This window comes from Anguilla rostrata, chromosome 4 (assembly GCF_018555375.3).
Source record: "Anguilla rostrata isolate EN2019 chromosome 4, ASM1855537v3, whole genome shotgun sequence".
In the NCBI taxonomy this organism is placed as follows: Eukaryota; Metazoa; Chordata; class Actinopteri; order Anguilliformes; family Anguillidae; genus Anguilla; species Anguilla rostrata.
In genome coordinates this window covers 64,533,795-64,539,918 of record NC_057936.1, presented here as the reverse complement: position 1 = coordinate 64,539,918, position 6,124 = coordinate 64,533,795, and positions in this window count along the sequence as shown.

The window sequence follows — 6,124 nt, the reverse complement described above, 5'->3', positions numbered from 1 at the left end:
CGTTCCACGCGACAGTTCTCTGAACCTTATCTGAAATGAACGTACCGTAAACACACGGGAAATCCCACATTAACTTAAAAATCCAAGGCAAACGTACGCAAAGTAGCATATTGGCTAGATTTTTCAATACACTGGAAAATAACGATTTACACCGCTTAAATGCTGATAAAATGTTAGGTTTTCTTAAGGAAGTGATTGTATAATATTGATGACGTCTAACCTAAAAAGTAATAATTTATGTAGCTCGCGCCATTTAATTCAAACTTTGCAGTGAAGACATAAATACAAAACAATTATAGATGGAAAGAAAGCGACCTCTTAAGTGTCACTGTCTATTTGGTATTCAGGATTGAGGCTGGATGATGATAACCGACTTCATTACTGTGAGAAATCAGACAGACGTAGGAGACTGCCATCTTCTGGTCATTTTAAAAACTGCAGTTTAGGCAATTCGCACACTTCAGTAGCAATACGTAAATATATAGGCTATAACTGAAAAGAAAACACAGCAATGCCATGACAAATTTAGAGCCATGGTTTTGATTTGGTTAAAATTCGGATGCTATTGTGTTTATAGACATACCAGCTTCTCAAATATGACAACTGTCCTATTACTGCAGAACGGAACACCAATGACGCTAAAGGTCTAGCCTATTTGATGACTTATTATATCTGTCCAGAATTTTTTTCACGTAATATAGTCTTTTACAAGTACAAGTGCAAGTCTTTTCAAAAATATTTACGTGTCTATCCCCGGGGAAGTTTGCTAGACGGTTGTTTTTGAGATTTTCCATTTGTTTTCATTTTTTCTTATCTAAAGAATCTCTTCGTCAACGGCGTGCGGTTGAAGGAAAACAAAGCTAAACAATGAAATTGTGTTCCGTCCCTTCTGAATAAAATATAAATAATACCAATAGGTAGAAGTACCAATGGGTTATCTAGCATGTATAACTATGTTTAATCACCAACGTTTAAAGAATCTACATGTTTCATAATTTTAAAAGGAGTATTTATAATATTCCATAATTAAAATATGCTCTGGCTAGCATAATAACATAGTAGGCTATGATGGCTTCAGTAATTCACTCCTTACTTATTTTCATAGCATATTAAATCCGAAGAGTAGCAATATTAATAACTGAAATCATACATCCATAGCACACTTAAAGACTTGCCAGGTATAATAACAAGTACATTTTACGAATCAAATCCGAAAAAGAAATCAAATTTCGAATTAAATCTTGGACATGGGGTCAATTAATCCCAAACTAAACGGTAATCTATATTTAATTCAAACTTTTTAGTATATGCGTGCTTATTCTGATTATAAGAACACGAGTCTATGGTATTAATAAGAACATTGTTGGATTTTTTTCCACATACCGAAGTTTTCTTAAATACTTCGAAAGTCAGTCTTAAAAGAGCAGATTCTGTCCGAAATATATGAACAGTCAATCATCTGTTAAGCGTCTGCATAATCAATAAATTGCCTAATGAACGAGAGAGAGAGAGAGAGAGAGAGAGAGAGCTGACAGTATCGGCACATACAGCTGACATTGCTGTTGGTACTAACCTTAATAATTAAAAAAAAACGGTGACACTTCATTGAAATAACTGTGATGATATGTCTTTTTTTTGCTCACGGCATGCCTCCCTCGCTTTAAAATAACTGGGGCTGAGACTTTCCTGGTCCTGTATATCATTCAAAATAAACAGAAAGACTTCTGACATGCACCATGTAACACGCACAGTGCATCTTCATCGGCTAAATTCGCCTTCATAAGAAAGATTCAATTATTAATTTCATTTACTCGCTACCTGAAGCCGCGGGGGAGTAGTGGACGTCCCTTTCACCAATGGAAACTGATTTATTAATAAATAAATAATTTAATTAATTAATTTAACGACATTTATTTATGAGTAAATAAATAAATAAAGTTCTGTAAGATTACTAAATGAACGTGGTGGGCAACAATGCTGATATTTATATTAAATGTTAATTACAATATAAAAATTAAAATTAATTGACTTTTTATGTTTTCCTCTACATTGCGAGCAAAATAAACGCTAGTTTTTTCCTTGCTAACTTATAGATTTCCATGGTAACTCTAGCAGATAACCAATGGAGTCCGACCTCATTAAATTGCTAAGTCAAAACGGCATCTTTACCAGCTATTTGATGTGTAGTTGAATTAGGTCTTAAAATGTTCATACTCCCTCCACCCCGACAGCTCAAATGGAACATGGATAGATACAAGGAGATGTTAAAATGCGCAATAGGCAGAGTCAAAGTCAAAGCCACCATTTTTCATTCCATTCCATTTTCAACACATGAGGACAGTCGTCTCGATCGCTGACATTTCCGCTTCACGATCATTGTAGTTTCTTACCTTTTTCCTACTATTTTTTTTCTTTTCATTTGACATTTCTGAAAATGCAGAACCAGCTACCAAAAAAAAAAAAAAAAAAAAGAAGCTGCAATGCACAGCACAATTTAGTCTCATTTTTTCCAACGAACTACTTTTCAAGAGCATCAAACTTAACATTCAAAGGTGACGTTTCCTGGCGGTACCTGTATTTGGGTCCCCCATCATCAAACATCATCAGTGTCTTGTTCTTTTTTACCCATAATTCAATGAGCAGAATATTTCTACTTCACAGCCTCAGTCACAGGGCATGGGGCCACTCATCCATCCATTTGCTAACGTGCTTATTCCTGCCGGGGAATTGCAGGGGGGCTGGACCCTATCCCAGCATGCAGTGGGTGAGAGGCAGGGATACACCCAGGACAAGGTGCCAATGCATCTCAGGGCACATAGCCACTCAATATCTCGATAGATGTGACCTCGCTCAGTTCTAACATCTATCAAGCATGAAGGTGTGACAGAATTCAGCTCATCTGCTGCTCCTTCACAAAACATTGAATATATACGCCGTTTGTAAAATAGTAAATTCCAGAGGCATTCCCCAAAATTCGTCAGAAGCTCGTGAACGCCTGCGTGTCATTCACGTTTACACAGAATTACGGGGCGAGGGACGGCTACATATGATTCCTGTCATTCATTGAGAAAGCACTCAGTCAGAATAAAACCTGGACACCTGCCAAAGATGGGGACGAAAAATGGGACTCCCCAGAAACGATGAGACTGCGGGAGTCTGGGAAACGGCCCGGCAGTTCCTGTGCTTCGTTTGCGTAGGTGACCGACGCTAAAAGTCTTAACCGACAGATGCTGCCAAAACATCTGTTTGCAAAATTAGGTATTACATGACTAATTTTGGAGTTCAAAATGCTCTCCACTAATGACGATGATGATGATTATGTAATCCACTACAAGGTTTTACGCTCAAAAAAATAAACGACATTATGACAGCAAATATGATACAGCTTCACTTTTCTCACTGTTTAAGAGGAATGCAAGGCCATAAAGAATGGAGCCAGGATGAGCTCAGTTTCACTCAAGATTAAGCCATAATCCATTCTCCTTCACCATTTCTTTCAGACCACACACAGAAGCAGGGAAGATAGCTTTTACACAGGTGAAAGAGTTTGTAGACAGGTGAGCTTTTAGAAAGGTGAAAGAGTTTGTCGACACATGGGCTTGCACAGTAGACAGGTGAGTTTGTAGACAGGTGAGCTTGCACAGTAGACAGGTGAAAGAGTTTGTAGACAGGTGAGCTTTTAGAAAGGTGAAAGAGTTTGTCGACACATGGGCTTGCACAGTAGACAGGTGAGTTTGTAGACAGGTGAGCTTGCACAGTAGACAGGTGAAAGTGTTTTTAGACAGGTGAGCTTTTAGAAAGGTGAAAGAGTTTGTCAACAGGTGAGCTTGCACAGTAGACAGGTGAAAGAGTTTGTCGACACTTGAGCTTGCACAGTAGACAGGTGAGAGCATGTACAGTAGACAGGTGAGAAAGCTTTGAGATGTAAGAGCTTTTAGACAGGCAAGCTGTTAGGTGAAAGAGCTGTTAGGACAGGTATGACAGCTTTAAGACAGGGGAGCTTTTACACAGGTGTGAATGCACACTTGTCTATTGAATGCCAGATCAAGAGGTTCTCTTGCACAGAGCTCCCTTCTGTTGGTTCCCCTAAGTTCTCTTTAACCGGTTTTTACTGCAGCGATAAAATAAAGTGCCTTAGGATGCATTGCATGAACAATGCTGTTTAACAGTTTGCACTGCATTTAAAAAAAGCAGTACTGAAAATCACTTCTAACATTGCATGTTTGTTTTTCCATTGTGAAGTGCTGCGTTGTGCATTCTTTCAAAGTTTCCGCATAGACACAGACAATAAAGCCTTTTTAATGGCACTGAACAAACTCTAAAGTGCGGAAGGGTACCTTATCCTAAATGGTGCCAGTGCAGATTTGGTAAATGTGTTTCGATTGAAATTATTATTACTATTATTTTCGAGTGAAAAGAGCCATCATCCATTTCCATGCTCCTACAAGCAGTAATAATAAAGTACATTCAGCTCATCTGCTGCTCCTTCACAAAACATTGAATATATACGTCGTTTGTAAAATAGTAGGTTCCAGAGGCATTCCCCAAAATTCGTCAGAAGCTCGTGAACGCTGCATGTCATTCACGTTTACACAGAATTACGGGGCGAGGGACGGCTACCTTTGATTCCTGTCATTCATTGAGAAAGCACTCAGTCAGAATGTTCAAATACCTGGACACCTGCCAAAGATGGGGACCGAAAATGGGACTCCCCAGAAACGATGAGACTGCGGGAGTCTGGGAAATGGCTCGGCAGTTCCTGTGCTTCGTTTGCGTAGGTGACCAACGCTGAAAGTCTTAACCGACAGATGCTGCCAAAACATCTGTTTGCAAAATTAGGTATTAAATGACTAATTTTGGAGTTCAAAATGCTCTCCACTAATGATGATGATGATGATGATGATGATTATGTAATCCACTACATTTAAGGTTTTACACTCAAATCTGCAGTGCAGATTTGGTAAATGTGTTTCGATTGAAATTATTATTACTATTATTTTCGAGTGAAAAGGGCCATCATCCATTTCCATGCTTCTACAAGCAGTAATAATAAAGTACCTCTCAGTTTTTTTACCCTTTTATTGAGAAGAGTAGGTACCGTTTCCAACAATCAGTGGAAGAGCGTGAGTGTATTGTTGGGTGTGTGTGCGTTTGTGGGTGTGTGGGTGTGTGGGTGTGTGTGTGTGTGTGCTTTCCAGCAGAGGGTACTGGTGCATGAACAGTTTCAACCCTTCAGCAGCAGAATTAATCAACTGAAGCAAAAAAAAAAAAAGAAAAAAATCCCCCGCTCGGTATCCAGAGAGAACAGGCACCCCGTGTTTACATTGGGGGTACGTGAGACGAGAAGTCGCGAAACTTTCAGGTCGCGGCAGTGCAGATGGCGGTCAGCGGCGAGCGGGGTTCTGCAGCAGGGCCTGACAGGTGGGATCCACACCTGTGCGCCACACAAGGCAAAGGACCCTGGGCTCATTTCCCCCCCCCCCAAAACACTTTGTTCCAAGCCAGCCGGTGGCAGTCCCTCGTGAACGCATGCGGTGTAAAGGTTAGCGTACGTCGCTCCGGATAAGGAGCGTCTGCTGAATGCCTGTGATGCACTGCAATGTAACGTAACAAAGACGAGTCCTGAACCAGACCCGAACGCAGATGAGTGAGCTGCACTAGCAAAGGGTGTGACAGGGCTTGCACTTCCGTGACTGTTCCCAAATGGGGGGGGGCGGGGGCGGGGGGGTGACGCCCAAATTCAGTAAAAACCATCACAAGGACATAATATACCCCATGACACTTGTCGCAAAGAGTAGGGGGGTTCCCCCGGTGACCTGGCTGAATTCCCATCCTGGCTCCCTTGAACTTGCCACCTAATCATCCCCTGATTTAACTGGCTAAAAAAATGTCCTCTCTCTCTCTCCACCTTGGATAATGTGTGGTGAGCGTTCTGGCGCAAAATGGCTGCCGTGCATCACCCTGGTGGGTGCTACACATTGGTGGCGGGTGAGGAGAGTTCCCACGAGTCGTCACTGTAAAGCACTTTGAGCATTCGGAGAAGTGCTATATAAATGCAATGATTCACTCATTCATTCATTCATATATAAGAATATATATATTTCCTGGGACTAATCTCCTGTTT